The sequence below is a fragment of the Ptychodera flava genome, chromosome 21 (genome assembly GCF_041260155.1).
Source record: "Ptychodera flava strain L36383 chromosome 21, AS_Pfla_20210202, whole genome shotgun sequence".
Lineage (NCBI taxonomy): Eukaryota > Metazoa > Hemichordata > Enteropneusta > Ptychoderidae > Ptychodera > Ptychodera flava.
In genome coordinates, this window is record NC_091948.1 from 7580498 (window position 1) to 7601365 (window position 20868).

The window sequence follows — 20868 nt, forward strand, 5'->3', positions numbered from 1 at the left end:
GCCATCATCAATCACGTGATTGCATGTCAACCACTATGAGGGTTACAAGCAAACATTACAAACTAATCAAAATGCGATGAATCAAGTATTGTATCCGGTACAGTAAGTCATTCATCGGTAGGCTATTGAACCGTTTGTGCTAAACCAGTGAAAGCGGTGTGCCCAAGGCGCAAGTGAATGAGACATTATGTTTGGTTATGCTGGTCGGCGTTGGGTTGACCCTTGACCCCTTATGTGCGCAAGCTAATCCAACCTGTGTTTTTTGGGTATGTTTCTCAAAATACAAAATACCTCATTAGATGGAGATGAGGTTTTGAGCTTTTGGAAAATGCACTGTTGCGAAAAAAAGTAGATCAGTCGAGGGACAATCGATCTATATGTTGCCGTTTTGCTAGTAATGGTAACGTTCATTGACATACCTTTAATGTATGACGGCATATGCATCGTATTTTCATACGATTTTCATGGTATGAAAATCGTCACAATTTTACGCGCACGTACAGTCTTAAAGGCATACTGTCACCTGTTCCAATTTTGCCATAGTTACCATGGAAAGAAAAAATCTAACCAATCACAGATTTTAAGCGGGTGGCCGCTTTTTAAAAACAGCGCCCTCACATGGGCATTTTGAATACCAAGGAACGCCCCTTTGACCATATATGGGCATATTTAGATTACAGGTGACTGTATACCTTTAAAGGTAAACAAACATTCAACTCCATGACGTCAGTAGTCGCCATTACTGGGACAAATCTACACTGTAATTGCACTTTAGGCGGCAAAATTAACCTGGAAAAGAAATATGAGTCACCGAATATGTCAGGCGGCCAACGCTCTAAATCTTTAACGAGAATTGGGGAAATTAGGAGGAATTAAACAAATAAGTTTGAAAGTCATTGACTCCGAACAAGTAAACGACCTGCGGAATGATCTGAATCATTCAAAAGGCATAGCAACTGCGACGTCTGAATGAAAAAATCAAACTTTTATAGTGGTAATACCGTTGATATTTCCTGCCTGAGCGATGTTAATAACTCTTTTACAATTCTGAACAATGGCTTAAAGATATTATCCCATGGTATTTTTCTCTGTTTGACGTCATCGTATACGAGTGTTTTCGCGGAGCCGTACAACTTCGAGCCGAAGGCGAGAAGTTGTGCGGCTCCGCGAAAAACACGAGTATACGATGACGTCAAACAGAGAAAAATACCATGGGATTATATATTTATCACATGAACAGTCTTCTTATTTTTCTTTTGACGTAGATGGATCAAAATTATCGTAACAAATTGCATGAATTTCGTCGCGATTTGTGTTTTACTTACGCGGATTACTTTTATTTAAAGAGTAAAGCGGCCCGTCACCCAGGAGATACTTTCATTCATAAATCCCATCAAGCTGAAATTTGCTACATTAAAGGGTATCTCCACCAACCAAACGTACGGATTCGGTCACGTGAACGTGTCAATCATTGTCTCGCGCTGTACCGATGCCAAGGCAAGTCGGCCGGCCACCGGCGGACATAGCTTTCACCGTGCTAGCGACGGATAACCATAGTATTCAGAGTTACTTAGAATATTTACAATTATATTTATGAAGTAAACGAGACGACACGATCGAAACAGTAATTCTCATTCTCAGAGATGCCGTGGCTTCAAAATATCACACAAGTTTACGACCTTTGCGAGCGCGAAAGATTCCGTTCGATGACACACTCATTGCATGTCTGTGCCCACAACGCAACGTCGCCGTCACCGGTCTTTGCCGGTGTCAACTCGTCAATCCCGATCTCGGTCATCAATGTTTTCGTCTTACGAACTTTGATGTTTGCATTGACACATATCTCGTCCATGGATACATCCTAATTTTGTTGACGGAAACTCTGTTTTGAGTGTTGTCTGAGTCAACTTTCGAAGTACATGGGATTCCACAGCGCTGCACACAGCTCGACAGCTTGTCTTCGCTGTACAGCATTATGCCGCGCTGCAAGTTTGATTCCGAGCGAGACTTTACGGAGTTTTTGTGTGATTAAGGAAATTGATCGTTGTTAGTCGAATGACTTTAGGCTTGTGCCTCCTATGTCGCTTTCCCGAAGATTATACTATACTCATTTATTCAGTTTGAGGTGTAGGTTTCGGTTTTATCGCCAACCGGGATCGCCAAGTACGACGTCCACACGACTCGACTGGAGCCGAGACGTTACTGAGCCATTAAAATAACGATCGTCGGTATCTCCATTCGATTCTCGGGAAAAGCTATTGTTTTAGCGACTTGAAATTTCGTTGGACAAATATGCTTTCTATGTTTCCATGTCTGGATTTATCGGGTCACCTTTAGTAAAAATAACGTGCGAGCTAGCAGGGCATCGATCACAACAAATCTGTTCATGTCGCGACGCCTGCATGTATGAACGGTACCATGAAAGAAAAAAGTTCCGGTTGTGACGTACAACAGGGGTAATTCGGATTTCTTATCCGTCCTGTTCTACGTCACACAGGTGGGAATTCGGGCCAGTTCATGGCTTAAAGATATTATTTGCGCTTCATTTCTGAACAACGAACGAGAAACACTCAACCATCGATGCTGTCCCGGTTGCGACCGCAGGGTAGGGAAAGAATGAAAGTGTTATGTACAAAAGCCCAATAATTTTTTTTCTTGTGGTTTTACAGTTACATATAGTTATATCCTTCTTAAAAATAGCAATATATTTTAAGCCATATACCCTTTACTCACACATTTATTGCAATAGTATCTTGAACTCAAAGCGCATACGACCTCGTGCAAGGTCATTGACTTCCAGGACGAAGGTCAGCCGATCAGTCTCTCTGTGAGTACAAGCGTCGACGACCAATATCATGCTCTACTTCAAAGAAGCGATTAGCCATCTATGTTTCAACGTTACAGCCGTGATCAGGTGTTCTCGACAAAACGACAGCAAACAGAGAGTCGAAACGCAATTGTGATTAATCAGATAATAAGCAATAATTTTGCAATTTCATCGAGATGCCTAGGCGGTCGATCAATATTAATTTTGACGAGAAGTATAGGCATGCGCCTATGCCATGCACTCGCTTTCATTGCCTCTTGTGACAAATTCGTCACGTCTTGTTGAGATGCAAGCAAAACACAAGATATGTCCATAAGTATGAGTAAATGCATCGATCGTAATTTTGTCATATACCTCCAAGAATGATGAGTATTTATTTGTTTACGATACCTATACTCTTCGCAGTGTTCTCGAATATTCGACATTCGCCAATCAAGATACAGAAGCAATTACTCGAAATTACGAGCATTTTACATGCGTTGACGTCTGTCTGTTATGGACATCTGTATTTGCCTGATGAGGGTGTCATCATCGTGACGTCATTGCGATGTCTCTCTTGTGATAAATTGTGAAGCAATGCTGGTGGCCGCGACCGTCGACCTCTCGGCAGAATTTTTACCGACAATTTTCATATCTTCAGTGGCGTCTGGTTTTTTTTCTGTTTTTTTTTCTTTCGGCCCTTTTAACGACATCTGAGATCTCCCGGTTCTTTTCGCATTGAAATGCAATTTCAATGGTTGTGTTTCACTGTTTGTACGTAAAAGCAGCTGTCGGTTCCCGTGTGTGTACACAGCCGAATCGATGCAAGCAAAGTCACATGTATTTAGTTTGACCAACTTGGAACATTTAATGTATCGGTATATCTCGTTATGCTGTATATACCATCGCGTGGTGAAGAAAGCTCATTCTCAGCATGCCTTACTCAGTATATAAAAGAAAATTATTTGTAACTAAAAACTATAAGAGCCACCAAATATTGCTGATATTTTCCCTCGAGGTAAATGTTATGGCAAATTGTCGTGAATAGCAGTCAATATTCTAAGTTCAAATGAAGCCATTGACCATAAAAATCGCCTCCAATAAGACTTAGCTGAAGGAAATCAAATCGTTTTATGGCAGACAGGGCCGGGAGATCAGCAGTTCAAAACTGCTAGCAAAAGCTTTGTGTCAGAGAGACACCAATATTCGTACTACAGATAGGTCTCGTGTTCGGGATTTTAATGCGACAGAAACATGTCACATCTGCTACTATTAATTTCATTCAGTGAACAAACAACTCCACGTGGACACATCAATTACGGGGCAATCATCGTTACAAACGGTTGAAAATGATGGCGAAGCGAGGAAACATCTCAAACATTTTTAAAATGAGCCAGGCTCCTACACGAAGCTCCATCATGAATAATAATTAAAAGCTGTTCGCAAATTCACAATGATAAATTAACAGGGGAAGTCAAACTCAAACAAACAATGACATATAGACTGTAGAATATTAAGATAAGTTCCACATTGGGTTTTAAATATGTATGTATGTATGTATGTATGTATGTATGTATGTATGTATGTATGTATGTATGTATGTATGTATGTATGTATGTATGTATGTATGTATGTATGTATGTATGTATGTATGTATGTATGTATGTATGTATGTATTCATGTATGTTTTCATGTATTCATGTATGTATTCATGTATGTATTCATGTATGTATTCATGTATTCATGTATTCATCTATCTATGTATCTATGTATCTATCTATTATCTATGTATCTAGTATATATTTTTGTCTATATCTTTCAAATTTTGTCAAATTTATACCTAAGATGTGTGTATGCGAACCTTGTTCAAAACTCTGTTTTATACACATACACGTATATGATTGACGTCTCTTCGTATAAACCAGCATTATCCCTGTCTTTGTACTGAATTCTATTGAAATTACTGGACCATGAAAAGTGTTACGGTATTCAGTCAGCAGTTTATCAGGAAACGCTATCAACACATCTCAGATGCTCAGGTGTTCACATCTCCGCGATGGTCAGGGAATTTCAATTCCATCACCAAGTCACGTTGAACATCTCAAACAAAAACTAACCTTGGAGCTTGGATATCCAAGTATGTTTTTCATGAGTCGTCAAATGAGCACACCCACCCGATTTGCCTTGGTCAGAGGCAATTAAGGTCACTACAGGACCAAGAGCTAAAATCTTATGAATAAAATGTGATCATTAAAAATCGCTCCGTTAGAGAGACCGAGGTCTCTCCAGGGAAATTTGCAACATTTCAATACATGAAGAACGGTTCATTCAACCAGAACATATCAAACAGGCCTATGAGTCACGTGACACTTCTGGCAGGCTCCCAGGGGCCACGACCTTACCAAGTGATAGTCACGTGTTCTCTGCGGGGAAAGTTATACAGCTTGACGTTCGAAGAGTTTTCCCATATTACAGCAGCAAAGTAAGTTGACCATTTTTGTAGTGGCTTCCTAATCATGGTCACATTTTGCAAATTGGACAGGAATATCAATCGGATATCCCGGATGTCGCTCCAACAGTTTGTTCTCGTTTGTTTGTATTCATGTCCCTCAGTCCGCACGTATGTATTCATGTATAAATTCCTACACAGTGAATACATTTTGTGCATGTGTAAACATTTATCAATGTTTATTAAAGTATCATGCACAGTCAGAAAAAACGCATATCTACATAAACTAATTCGAACTAAAAAGTTATAACCGCAGTAACTCATACCTTTGCATTTCTGCGATCTCATACGTCTTGTTTTTAGTCTTAATATCTTAATATATGTGCTTGAGGTGATGATGCTTCTATTATATACATACATATATATATATATATATATATATATATATATATATAAATACATACATACATATATGCCACCTAGAAATATAGTATAATAGCATAGGTCCCTACCCTATAAAAGGCAAGCGTCCTGAGGGTAAAACAAGTCTGAAGATTGCAGGAGCATGAAACGTAAGAAACAGATATTATTACTTTGTACTTGAAGTAATTTGTGTTTTAATATACATGACACTCTACTTTTTAGAGTAGAGTACTATAATTTCCAACGGGGACATCTGTATACGACGACATATATATATATATATATACAGTGTTGCCGCCAGGACGCGCCCTTGCGACAATGTCCCCAAAACGGAACCTGTTGTCCCGCACTCTTGCGTACTGCGGGTCACCTCGGGCGCACTCATGAGTCAACTGTGATGGGTGTAGTCTGCAAGTAATATCTGTTACTGAAGATGATCTTTGTTTTGTGCATTTATTTTGAGGCTTACACAACGTACTTTCGGAGCTAGCTATATGATTAAAAGTAATTAAAACGCTGCACTTGATATCATAATTTGCTTGACAGTAGTCTGTCTGAACTCTGATTGGTGGCAGATACGGTATACTGCTTCAATTGCCTGAAATTCAAGCATAGCGACGCAGTCCCCGTAGCTTGAATTTTGTTCAGTGAAACTAATGTGTTACGAAATAATGCAAAATTTGATTAACAACTGCTTGTTGTCCCCAAAATGTACAAAATGTCCCCAAAAATAAATGGTAGTGGGACACAGTGTCCCCTGATCTAAAATTCCTGGCCGCAACACTGTATATATATATATATATATATATATATATATATATATATATAATATATATATATATATATATATATATATATATATGAACGTTTATATATACGTCTATATGTGTAGACATATACAAACACACAAACAATACACACTTGCTTATCATTTTTTAATCTAGAGTACATTTACTGTTTCGGAATCACGCCCAGTTTCAGGCGTACAACATTGTGCGAATAAACATCAGACAATGATTATTCTGTAATGCCCAGCGCTTTTTTACAAGCAGGAAATATATGTGTTTCGGTAACACGCTGTTGGATGTGTATATCCAACAATGTTTACCGAGGCAAATACCAGCACGACGAGATCTGAGTGTCGCTTTCATCGAGGACACGCTATCGTCACCGGAATATTAATACACCAGCCTGAACTATTTCAAAGATGTCTTTGACAACAAGCTTATCATGATGGAATAAATCGCCATGACCGATATATCGTATGATACTTCAGCAAGGAATTCTTACATCTGAAGTTACTTGAGCGTAAGGTGAAAAACTGCTGTACACAGTTGAATAAATAATCAGAGGATTTTAACTGATATCCGCTTCCAGTCATTTTGGCGGTGCTATGATGACGGTGGTTTTGCAACCAAAGGCAAACATACTCTGTCCGGATGTTAAATTCACTTTCGACGGCAATCACGAGCCATGCGAACACGTCAATATCCAGGGTCCGCTGTCAAACATGTTCGCACGATGCTTTATCAATATTCAGGAAAAGTAGCAAATCTAATCTTATTTGGGAGCCATTTTGTTTCATGATTTGATCCTACATGGTTGGCTTTTAGTGATTTCGCTCAAATGACAAAATATTGGTGTGTCCGGTTACCTAATCTACCCGATTTAACACCCAACACTAAACAGTTTTTCACGTTTTTAAAAATCAAAAATATTTTACTGTTTTTGATGGGTCAACCGCATCAAAAACTCTACTTCCTGAAAGCATGGTCACGGAAACGCATTTTACTGGTTTCAAAGTTAGAGCAAAATGACCATCAACTTTGACATTATATATGTACCCGTGACAGTTGCTACATCTGACGCCATATTGCATATAGTAGCCAGCATATCTAATTTATTGCCTATATAACCTTCAATTGAATTAAAATTAATTAATTCATTAATTGAAATACCCCAGAGAAGTCTGTCATCGTCTTATAACTAGTAAGTACTTAGAAAAGTCCCATCAATTTTTTATCTAGTAATCATATTTTACGGACAGAGTTCGACATACTTTTTCTCCGATGGGCGTTATAGACACCCGGCTTGCGGGCCAAACCGGCGCAAGCTGTTATTCATTCCCGCCACCACTTTGCGGTTTTTAAATGATTCGTAAACTGTTTTGTGGGTTTGTTTTTTGTCATCGGTCTGTGTCTATGTACTTTTCAAACATTTTCATTATTTTGGTGTATTGTATTCGAGCCACACTTTTTAACTGCCTATGTTTTGGGATGAATAAAGTCCTATTGAATTGAATTGAATTGAATTGAATTGAATTGAATTGAATTGAATTGAATTGAATTGAATTGATTTGAATTGAATTGAATTGAATTGAATTGAATTGAATTGAATAACCTAGATATTAGAACAGTAAGTTGCTGGATTACATATATCCTGCTATATTGTGGCCTGTTTATGGCATGCTCTGCTTGATTTCATTAACAATCTACACACGGAAACACAAATCGTACAATTCACTTTCAATGGGAAACCAATATGGCTGACCGCAGGGAGAGGCCACTTTCTTTCAATACCCAATCAAATGTAAGGCATGCACGCCGCTCAGTTCTGCCAGCAACTGCTGAGCAATTGTCGCAAAAGTACATACATTACCTCCGCAGGCTTTTAAAGGCACCTGCAGCGTGTTTAGCATATTGAGATGTACTGCTTTCTCCGCAAATAGATGCACTTTGCTAAGCTAAGCGCGCTTATTTCGCTTCTTTGACATGCCATCTTTACTCCTAGTTGTACATATGCTCAATCTAATGAAATACGAGGTTTTGTGTTCTTACATGCGTCAAGCAAATGAACAAGCCTAACTCCTAATCGCATGCATTCATCCCCAACTCAGTTTTTCGGCAACTTTCATAATTTATTAACATATAATTATCATTGGAGAACCTTTTGATTTATTATACAAGCGCCAAATGGAGAGTTCCATGAGGAAATCATACTAGATAGTTGACTAGCTTTGGTGATCAAAAGGTGTACAGATCATGGAGACATGTCCGATTTACAAGTACTTTTCGAATACTTCAATGACTTCTTTTGGAGAGTTCAAAAAATGACGCAAAACCGTCACCCAAAAATATAAACAGACAACATTATAAACTGTTTGCTCAACTTTTAGAGATACCCTAAGTGCATACGATATGCTACTTACGTTAACGTTTGCCGCATAGCGCTCGGGTCGGAGGGCGACTACGCGTCGTCATGCATGCAGAGGCACAGACTTGAATTTCAGCTTGATTAGTCGGCAATTACTGAAAATTCTTTAATCTAATTTTACGTCAATCACCGGTGCTCGATGAATCTTGTCCTGTTATGAACGTGCACCGACAAATCGTTATTTATTGATTGCAGAGTGAGAAGTGCAAGGACAAGTACACGTCTGTGGGAGTGAATTCAGAGTAACATGCAAAGACATTGGAATCAGCCATTTTATGTATGTATGTATGTATGTATGTATGTATGTATGTATGTATGTATGTATGTATGTATGTATGTATGTATGTATGTATGTATGTATGTATGTATGTATGTATGTATGTATGTATGTATGTATGTATGTATGTATGTTTGTATGTTTGTATCTATCTACCTATCTATCTATCTATCTATCTATCTATCTATCTATCTATCTATCTATCTATATATATATATATATGTGTGTGTGTGTATCTATCTATCTAGGTAGGTAGGTAAGTAGGTAGGTAGGTAGGTAGGTAGGTAGGTAGGTAGGTAGGTAGGTAGGTAGGTAGGCAGGTAAGTAGGTAGGTAGGTAGGTGGCAAGGTAGGTATGCATGCATCACATAATAATCAGTCTTTTTATGGCTCCTCCCAAGACATTACGAATTTTGTAAAAAAGATTGTGTCGTGCTCCCTGCTGGGGGGATTTTCATATCGAAGATGCTGGAGTCACGAATGAGTTTAAATATTCATCGGGAAGCAGATGATGCGGAAGAGCTGGGACAGTCGCTGACAAACCATGGTAACGGACCATGACCATCGCCGTGATGAACACTGACAATGTGCATAGCTAAGAAGATGAGAGCGTCGGAGCTTGACAAGCAAGTCAAACATGCCACATTGAGGCGTCGATCGTATTAATCATGCATGATTTCCACATTTTTTCCTTGAAGGGAGCAATAAGAGTAAACTTTGCATGCTCGGCGACAATTATTCCATCGTGGTGAAGACGATGATTATGAATTGCATGTTCCTAGTGTGCTCAGCCAGTCGTACAAATACCGCTGTTCTAATTGCCCATACATTTATACGAAAGTTTTTATACGTAGGCCGAGGGAAACATACCGTTTTTTGCGACTCAAGCCCGAAGGAAAACAAACGTATACTGCCAACCGAATATGGCCAATCAATATCTGTTTAGTAATACAATTCATCCAGCTTTCTCAGTTAAAATCAAGATGTCCCTCTACCCTCACTCGTCTCGACTCGGTTTCAGATGACCCCTCCTCTAGCTTTTATGAGTTCTAAAATGTGTAGACTGTTTACCGGTTAACAGTTTCAAAAACTGTTAAACGGTAACAGGCTATTTGCATATGCACTGTATCAGCGCTACTGTATCATGCATTACTGACTATAAAGTAATACATCGCGACAGACGTTTGGGACGAGGTGTGTTACAAAATGGAATACGCAGAAAAGGCATCACTGTTACCCATAAGCAGATGCTAAGGGCCAGCAAATCTCTTCACAAAAAACAGTCGCCATCAATCGAGCACCTCTCCATACTGCCGCTAACATAATCACACCGGTACGCTCCGGCGCCTATTCAGTTTCGGTAACGAAGTTAGGAACTGTCATTTGCAGATTTTTCGCCTTGGTAAACTGGAATTGCCTATTTGCATCGAAAGATGTAGTGAAAAGGTTATAGGCCTCGACACTCAAAGGCGAAGATTTATCAAATTTGCTGATGAAGCGAAATAGTTGCATATAAATTCTGAACGTATCACGATGTAAAATCACAGCCTCCTTTTTAGCGGTCTATTTCGTGTGTAGAATCTAAGGCACTTGAAAAATGCTCGTGCTTCATGGTTCGTCTTAGAGGAAACGATGATAAAAACCGAGGACAACTACGTTTGGCGAACAAGTTTCCTAGAAAGCATGGCCACAAACACAAACTTACTGATGACCCTGATATTGCCTGTCTGTGGAATCGACCACTCTCAGTCTGAAAATCAGTGTCTTTATTCTTCCACTTAACTAATATGCAACTAGAAAATGAAAGACTGAAAATATTTGCTCAGACTTTCCTAAATGAAACGTTCAGCCATTCTCTTACCAAATCAAGAACAAAAATCAGAGGTCACACTGTGCAAAGTTCGGTTCGGTTGAAATTCAAAATGGCGGCCATCCCTGTGTTAACTCTATGGCGAAAAATGAAATTTTCGATTTTCGAAAAAAATGAGACGTTGAAGTTGTTTCTTACATCTAGAGCTTTAAAATGAGCCCCTATGAGCGGTAAACTACAAAAGTATTGAAAAAATGTCAGTCCCTGAGGCGCATTCTACCTTTATAATGAACCGTGTTTTATGGATCTTGTCATGATGACTGGTTTTATCCCGTACAGTTTCTGCGGAAGAAAGTTAAGTATGTGTGAACATGATCTAAGAGGATGTATGTTTATTAAGACAAACGCCACAACATGATGAGAAAATGTTAACGTTCGACACGGTACTGAGATTCCGTGATAATTCTCAGGCAAGAAGCTACGGCCGCAGAGCTCAATGCTTTGAGTGTCGTCTTGAGGCCGCGTATGTCAACTCCATTATACCTGGAATCATGTAGCTGGCATCGTTCAATTGAGTGTGTAAATTGCGAACTAGAGGACATGTGCAAATTCAATTCAACATTGATTTATTCATTCCAAAGCTGAGCAACTGAGATCAGCCAAAGTCTTACTGGGAAAAGGGTGACAAAATTTAAACGTGGCAATTCGAAAACCTCGGTAAAAACCCGTCAACCGCTCACACACATCATTTTCGGCCGCAATGCGGTTGGACTAGGGGAGAGCTTGCTCCGATTGGATTTGAAAGGAGGGGATACACATCTCAACCTTTCGACCGAGATTCAGAATTATCTTCATTCCCCGGCCTTAGACTTGTGTTAGCCTTATGAACTGGTCGCGAAGTTCTTCATTCTTCTCCTCTGTGTCTCGTTTTTCTATCTGTCCAATATTCACCGCTTAGTATAGAAATAGTCTTTCGTCACGTGGATCCAGTCTCGTTTTAATATTTGCTCTGTTGTCTACTACATTGTATTAAAGTTTCTTATGTTCACTCTAATAAAAGATCTTCATGGCATAGTATTTTCTCTCAGCTTTTCACAATCTCTTAGATTGCATCACACAACAGTTTCATGCCCCTATCCCCAATCTCTTCTGATTCTGAAGCACAAAGAGGTCGCGGACCCTCGTCAGATGTAGTTTATGTTATCCAATCTTCCGTTCATTGATAGTAAAGGGTTTCATCGAGATTCCCGTGTGATGTTTGGCAATCTAAAAATGGTCTACTGACGCTAATATGTCAATATTTTTCTCTGTTCTGCTCGTGTTATTTATTTGTTCTCATTTTTTGCATTTGTTTTTCTCTCTTCCGATGTGTCGACCCGAAGCCTTACATAGAGCTTTTTGTTCGTTTTTTATCTTTGATCACCCGTTCAATCCGTACTTTGATCTGCTTTCTTGCCATTAATCTTCAGGTGTTTTTGTCATTTCACATCGTCTAGGAGTCATTGTTACTCGTCAAGAAATTATGCATGTTGTTGTTTTTGCCCTTAGCCTGACTTAATGAGGTCTTTGATTCTCTGATCGTATCCTATTGTTACATGAAATTGTTTGCGTAGTATGCAGTGCGTATTGTCACGTGATTTGCTTTCTCTCCCCGAGCCTTTTTCGCAATATTCCACCTGGAAGCTCGAATGACCCTGCTTTCAACTTTTGTTGTGGTGCTGTCCATAAACAGTCGTTCTTGCTTTAAGATATCACGGTGTACGGCTTCGTTTTTAATTTTTGCTCCATTCACTTTCTTTGTTGTCTGCTTGTCTTTTTGTTTATGTTTGTTTGCTTGAAATGCTTGTCTGGGCATATCCCTCCTCGTCTGCTAACGGGTGTCGTTCCTTAACAACCCGTGCACCAAACATACTGGCCGGCCGTGCTTTATTTTTCCAATAATTTAGATATTCAAGTTTGATATCCAGTCTATTGGGTACTTTGCGGATTGGAAGGCAAGAGTAGGAGTCTCATGTCTCTAATATTTACTTTGTTTCTTTGCACATCCCCTCCTCAAAACCACTTTCCCTCTCTGTATCTCTCTCTCTCTCTCTCTCTCTCTCTCTCTCTCTCTCTCTCTCTCTCTCTCTCTCTCTCTCTCTCTCTCTCTCTCTCTCTCTCTCTCTCTCTCTCTCTCTCAATCACTCATTCAGTTGTACTTTTTTATTATTCCAGCAAAAATATTATGCCATTTGCCCGGTGTTCCTCTCAACGTTGTATCGAAATAAATCTCGTCATAGTGTCAACGCAGCCTGTGATGTCAAATGTTATTGTTGACAGCTGGAGTTAAGTCCTGACTTGAATCCATTTGTCAACAAGAAAAGTTAGTTGTTTGGTGAGGTCAATGCAATAATATTTAAAGAGTGTCCGGGAGAGAAGGGAAATGCATTTGTGCAATATTAAGGGATATTTTCCCAGAAGGTATTGATATTGCGCATATGAAATGCCAAACGACGTAACTTCATGACAATGCCCGCGGTTCTGTGGCCGCCCTACTTCTGATAGTCGTGACACATGACCTCACGTTGACTGGCCATTGAGCGCTTGATTATGTTTAAGTTTGATGAATGATCAATTTGAGATATTCCGGGTCCCTCCACTCGTGGAATATTTAAAACAACACGAGAGCAATACTTCATTTCTACTGGGGGTCCTTGCAAACGACCCATTGTGGGTTGAATTCGCTAATAACCCAATGAGTGAGTTGATGCTGACTTCAACGTGTAAATCGAACGATTCCATCACGCCCTGATCATAATTCCGGGGAGAACAGTGAAGGCAACCTTGCAAATGTCATGAATATTTAAACTGTATTCGGAGCCGCAATGCGGCGCGGCGTTAAATTCAGAAACTAGGCTCAAATATATTCAACGTTGGATACTAAGCGAATTCGTGCGACAACGTCGTGGCGTTGAGCGCAGCTAGTCATGGCAAAATTATCGTATCTGTGGATGCTGTTTCAATTGTTCACGTACCGTCATCTCTCGATTCGTTTTTGTTGTTTTTATGTTCTGGCTGACTCTGGCTGGACGTTGGGTTTGGAAAAACGAATGGGGTCATGTGACCAAAGACAACTCACCCACACACACGAGCTAAACGCGACAAAGAAAACACACTGTACTTGTTTACCTCTCCGCAATTGTGTAACGTGTCATTTATTTATTACTTTTTACGAGTTTATTATACTGCGTTGGAGCCCTATGCTAAGGTCACAGAAACCTTAATCACTGTACATATTAAACAGTAGCCAAGTCTGGCTGTATTTAAAATACAACCCTTACAATAGTTGAAGGTTGGCGGCTCCTAATAACCTTTTCAAGTACAGATATTAATCATGCACGTCAGTCTATTTTGATTTCTTCCCTGCCAATGTTCTAGCGTTGCAGCTTAGTTACGTATAGGATGTTTACATTTGAAAAGTGAGTTCAACAAGCCGAGGGACTGAACAATGGCATTTGTCATCGGTGACAGACGCACTTAATTTACATACTCAAGGCTACATCTAACCCCTGGTGGTTAGACTAGCCTGCCAGAATGTTAATGAAATTGTAATCGTATAATAATCTCTTCTAAAAATTACCGCCATGATATCGTGGTAGCAACACTGCATGTAGGGTCACATCATCGAGAAGTGCATACACCAGGAAAATATGGCGAAGTCAGTGCACATTGTATTTTCACGGATTTTGTTTTTTATGTCTACTACAGTTTCTTTTTCTTTTCCCCAAAGCAGTATTTAGCTTGTCCACTCAGCCTGTACATGTGTAAACAACTTTGTAATCGTTGACAAGTGAGTTCTTGTCCGGATTACAATTCAAAGGGAAACAATAGCAATGCACTGTCGTATACGTGCAGTACTGACAAGCTATATGGTGGTTGTTTCATCGGGCTTTTGGGAGTATAAGAAGAACTTGTTGTTGACAAGTAAAACCAAAAAAGGGAAAAAAGGATCAAATATTATAGCGGCTATGGGCTCTTTAATCAAAACACGTGAACTTCGGTCTTTTGACAAAAAATGAGAGTGAATTCGAAAAGAGTATTTTTATCTTTCTATGAGGTACCCAGCATAAGTTGATATCGGTCAGAGTAGGATTTCGGCTCATTAAGTTTCGGTGTATTTGTGTCGATAAAAACAAAAAAACATCTGAAAGAAGTAAACGGTTGTAGTTGTGTCTTGCTGCTTGTCACATTCATGATGTAAACCTCGGCGTTATCACGTAGATGGCGTCCTTCATGTGTTATTTTCAAAGGGATCGTGGGTCGTATAACGCGGTGTTCCACCCTGATTGCCCGCAGGGAAGAAACTTAATCAAATGAGGAGATTTGCCGATCTTATATTCGACAAAGGCCTGAGAAAAGAAACCATGTGTGGGTGCTGCGCTACTCCCTTCTCCACCCCTACCCAAGGACAAACTTCGGCCTTGCCCACAGTCCCCCACTTTCACGACTCCGGGACCCTGTCGTGTACAGCTGTGACAACCACGCCGCTCTTCTTAACGAACTATGTCGATCCTAAATCGTGACTAGCTGAATTCATATTTTAAGTTTCCCATGGAATCATGGGGATTAAGTTTCTAGCAGTCTTCATCCCTTTCACCCGGTCTCTCCATCAACATCTTGGCAGTTAATATCACTTAATAAGTGAATCAACGTCGTAATGGGATATACCCGGCAGAATTTGTAAAACACTCGGCTCAGCGCGAAATTAATTTCAGATGGATTGCTGCCTTCGTTCATAATAATAAACTTTGTCCGGCAGTAGTTTTATGAAGGAAAGTCCCAAACAATGAACTGATTGTAGCTATTGTAAAAACTATGGTGAATAAGTTTATGCTACGCTTCCGTCAAAAAGTAAGTGTCATTTCTAGTTTGAAAATGACTTGCTGACAATATGGGTAAAACTTGTTTTATATTATATCGTCATTATGAGCACAAAAGTCTGACTTAGAACACGTTTGACGCCCCATAGCATGGAATAGGAGGTTGCAAGGCTTAACCTGTGAGTCAAAAACGAACAAATACACCTTGCTATACGTACAATGGTCGAAACGAAGTGTAGAAAGTTCGTCCGTTCGCCAAATTAATCGAGAAGCTTTGACTGACAGTGCTAAGCAAAATCTATGGTACTCTGATAAGATAGTCAAGTTTACTGAACACTGGGTTTAATGTCAACTTGTAGCCCCGTCCGACCCCCGCCGTTGACAAATGCCCGAGCACATGATCGTAAAGCTTATCAGGTTATTGGAAAATAGGTCCGTCATTAAAATCCTACGTAACGCGCTCTTTTACATATAGTTTGCCTTTGGCGCGATGGTACGTTGCTACGCACTTCATTATACAACACTAAGCGACTCCTATCAAACATTGATTCTGTTTGTTGAGAAAATAAAAATGCCTGAAGAAACATCCACTCGTCTTGCAGACAGTTGCTAATTGCTGGGTATAATTGGGGATAATTGAAACCTGCAGTCTGAAAACCACTAAGAGATGTTCTCTCTCTCTGATCACATCATATTTCTTTTACGTGAAGTTATTCGACCGATGCACGAGTAACGTAAGAAGAGATTAGGGTATAATAAACGGAAGCAACTGTAGCAAGCAATCCGGTCAAAGTAATTTATTGTAGTTACAGCAGGAAAGAAAGCACTGAAGGTTTCATCGGTGACAGGAAAAGTAGAACAGAGACAAGATTAAGAAGCTACCACGTGATGCCGAGAGCCTGTAAGATCGCGTGGCGAACCCGAAGTCCAATGCCCTCTAGAATGCTCGAAGAAACTAAAAGTTCCTATTACTAAAAGTCTGTGATTCTCCGTGGCTGAAAAATCCTTATTGCATCTCGTAGACGTGATTTTAAATCTCTTGGTGGTACTTCACATTCTAGTACCAGCGTTTGTGAACATTCCGTTTAATAGCATCAATAAAGTATGGTTCACACAACAGCAGTTAGACCAGCCGAATGTGACGGCAGGCTTCGGTGACAGATTTTAAAAATTCCAAAAAAGCCTCAATCCAAAGGGATCGACTATTATAATTTGGAAGGGTTGGTCAAAATTTGAAGAAAAATCTACAAAATAAAAACTGTAATGTTTGTTTGCTCATGCTGCCTTTGAAAATAAATTATCAATATTCGATCGACCGACAAAGTGTTTTGAACTTTGGGGGAAGTATACATGCCATGAAAAACCCTCCGTAAATTGAAAAAAATCGGAACGACAAATAAAGTGATTTCACGTCGGCATTCAAACCTCCAAATATCCTCCAATGGTCCACTCGTAAGTACTTTCCTCTGATCTCCTAGACCCCTGTCTCTGTCGGACCGGGTAAATAGGCGAGTCCAGCATGTCCTGGGAAACAGATAGATTGTCCTCGGAGGCATATGAGGGATTTAAAGAACTCTTATATTTTTGAGAGGACGTAAAGGACTGCAGAAAAATTCGAAACATCGTCTGCTGGTTGATTGGTCGATGAAAGCCGATTCAGATACTTTGTTCATGTGCAGATGAGATTATTTAAAAACTGTTTGGTTCGTTTATGATCACTCCAATGGTCATTCCAATAGTTATATTTGGTTCTTTGGATGTTATTTTCGTAACATTCGTCCGCGAACCTGTTATACCTTTTCAACATACACACGACAATGCCCTTTAGCTACTCTAATGTGAGTCAATTACCAGTTCATTGATACCACCTTAGAAAAACATGGGGAGTGATTCTTATGGTCGTGCAACCTAGTATAGCGTTTTTTAAATTCTTTATCGTCTATAGTAGCACTAACATTTAATGAGCATGCGGTTATAGAGACTGGAAAAGCGACTATTGGACTATAAATAATTATGATCCTGACCAGATGACCACTTGATGTGGCCACCTTTATACTGCAACGGGATTTATATTTTAGCTGCCGCATCGCTTTCTTAAACGAAATAAATAAAACCATTGCCTGGAGTGGCGCTATACGTTTAAGTTTACCGCAGGGAAAAGATCCACCCTTAAAAATGAAAATAAAAAGGAAAAGACAAGTGTCATCATTGGCGCTAGCGGATGCGTTTTTTGTTGTTGAAGGTGGTGGAGGTGATGACGTTTTTGTCGTCTTTGTCATCAGCAATCTCATCAACAAGGAATTGAAGTTGACATTAAAAGCGAAAATAATGAAAAATGATGCAAAATTATAACTACCGGCCCTTTTTAATATATTCTGTTTAATGTGAGCATTGACTCTTCAAATCAAGGAGTGACCTATATTCAATGCAGAAAGGTCCATTCTCACGCTCATCGACTTCAAGCAGCGTTCAGGAGATTGAAGGAGTATACACAGGCATACGCTCAGTATATCACTATGACTACCACATCCTCATGTCACCCTGCTAGACAAAAGAAAATTAAATTATCGTGCAGGTATTATGCTAAGAGTAACGCAGGACTGTTCCTTGTATTCGAGATAACGTTACTCGGGCCTTTCAAAAGATACACGAACTTTGCTTTTCGGTATTATAAAGATTTTCCCACGCCCAGACTCCAAGTTTCAACGGCAAACAGGATGTCACGACGACACCAGGGGGCTTGTATTGATCTCACAACAACGCTTATCCGACATTTGATCGTCACTTTGCAACTTTCCTTCTCCTCTTCAATCTCAAATTACGTTGCCTGGCGGCGATGCGCGATCGTGTATACGGAGACTCACGACACCGACGACGATAATGATGATCATGTCAATAACCGGCATTGTATCTCGAAGAAAAACACTTTTCTGCGTTCAATAACGATATCGGTGGGTCATAATTATCGTCTCTGTCTTACAGTTGTAGAAAGGCAAGCATAATAAATAGTTTGCGATGCGTCTCTCGGTCTATTCATTTCTAGTGTAACAATGTTTTGAAAACCTCGCTGGTTAGACTTTGGAACGGTTCTCAAGTTAAGAAATTAAGTGTGTAGCGATTAATTAAGAGAATGAAAAGTTGCTTTGATTCTACGTGCCATGCCTGGTACTTATATTCACAAATGCATGTTCAAAATAGTTCGTCTGGTAGCGAGAGAGTCGCCATTGACTTTCATAGCTGCACCAAACGAAAACGAAACGAAAGAAAACACCATTCGAAAACATTACTAAGTTCACGCATAATCTGCATGTTAAATATGCATAGGCAAAGCTAACATTTTAACTGTTACAAAATTACAAAATTTCCAACCTTTTTTGAAAGAAATCCCATCTTCATTTAACGAAAATATGAGTGGCCTGAGTGTGTATGAAGGATGTGCAGTGTTTTGCACAGTCCATCCACTTTGATAAGTGCTGTGAAGCCCACTCTATCGTTCACGTAACACAATTTTGTCATTCCACCATGCATAAGACGTATCATGAGTACACAACCGAAAGATACATAACTTTTCCTCAAATCGTGGAATACTGGATAGGTTGATTTGCTATAGTTTCAAATTAGCACAACTATCCAGGCCGCAAAACAGCGCCGATTACTCCATACGATGACCGATTACGGCGCCCTCAATGTACAGCCAAGAATTTGGGATCTTCGACCGCCCAAAGTACCACATCCATCATGCCATCCTTCTAGACGAAGCAAATGAAATTGCCGTGCGAGTATCTTAACCGGTCTCTATTTTGTGCCGTTTATTCATTGGTATTTGTCAAACGGTAAAACGTAAGTGTGCAATGTATAAGCCAACGGTCGGAAGTTCAACATGGCTTTCGCCTGTATCCCATGTCAGTCTTATTTAAAAACAACATCTGAAATATACATATGCTGATCCGAAATGACGTGACCAGTTTTGAACCGCGGGCTCAAGAGATTTCTATCTGTAATCAGGTGACCACCATAATGCTTGGATTCGTCTCCGTCGATTGTTGAGTGCTTAAAAACACCACGGGGTTACTTAAAACAATTCTCCTGGCGTTTGTGTATTGTTATTATTATTGGAATATTGGTGAATATTTCTCATCGCTCCATCTATGTGCGGACACACTAGAACTCACGTCGGTGTGAATTATGCACAAAATCATTTGACTGTAGGTAACTTCAGACATCTATTCACTTCTTCTCGCTGTCTTTCACAACCATCCACGTCAATGTTGAATGTTTCAACCCAGCTCAGCTTTGAAAGATGTCATTTTCATCATGTGCTTGTGTGGCCTTTCACTGGATTCATTTTAATATTTCTGAAATGTATGACTCGCTGACACGGACCACGTCTTCCATATCTGCATATTTTCATGGTTGACTTGACAAACAAAAGGCAGGGCGTAATCGCACGGGGTGCATTTGGCGTAATTTAAACAAGAATGACCTTAGCGGACCTCAGAATTAAAACCATAAACTATGTTTGTTTTCACAAACAAATTCCTCGACGACGACAAATTGTTTAAACACGTCGACCATTCCACAAGATATTGTGAATAAAGGAAACAGTAGCTGCGAAGTATCCACATTATCCCGGACAGAGCAACCCTGTTTTCAATTTTTTTCATTTCCAAATCATGACGATTACTCGCCTTTTTATGTTAGCTTTAAATGCGAACACGGGTTTGTTAAATGTCACGCTACGCACACATCACAAATTTCAAATACTTTTGCCGATTACGACTCAAGCGTGCAGCCTCTAGTTTTGATAGGATGATACATTTGTAACCTTACACCAATTCAAATCAACTCCTCCAAGGCTAGACTAGGGAACCGATACACACTTTCGACAACATTTGATTCAGAAAGAGAACCAATGGCGAAGTTGTTCCGATTTAGCGCTATCAGATACATGCAAAAGCTTGACAAGAAGAGTATATGAAAGGGAAAGTAATCGAATGCTGAGAATAGGAATGGCGTCAAATCAATTGTGGTT

The 20868-nt window shown here is 39.7% G+C and overlaps 1 protein-coding gene across 3 annotated transcripts in view; it reads right to left on the minus strand.

The window, feature by feature from the left end:
- The window catches only part of LOC139121266 (small conductance calcium-activated potassium channel protein 1-like), a 114388-nt gene that overhangs the window by 72452 nt on the left and 21068 nt on the right, over nucleotides 1–20868 (minus strand). The window lies entirely within an intron of this gene.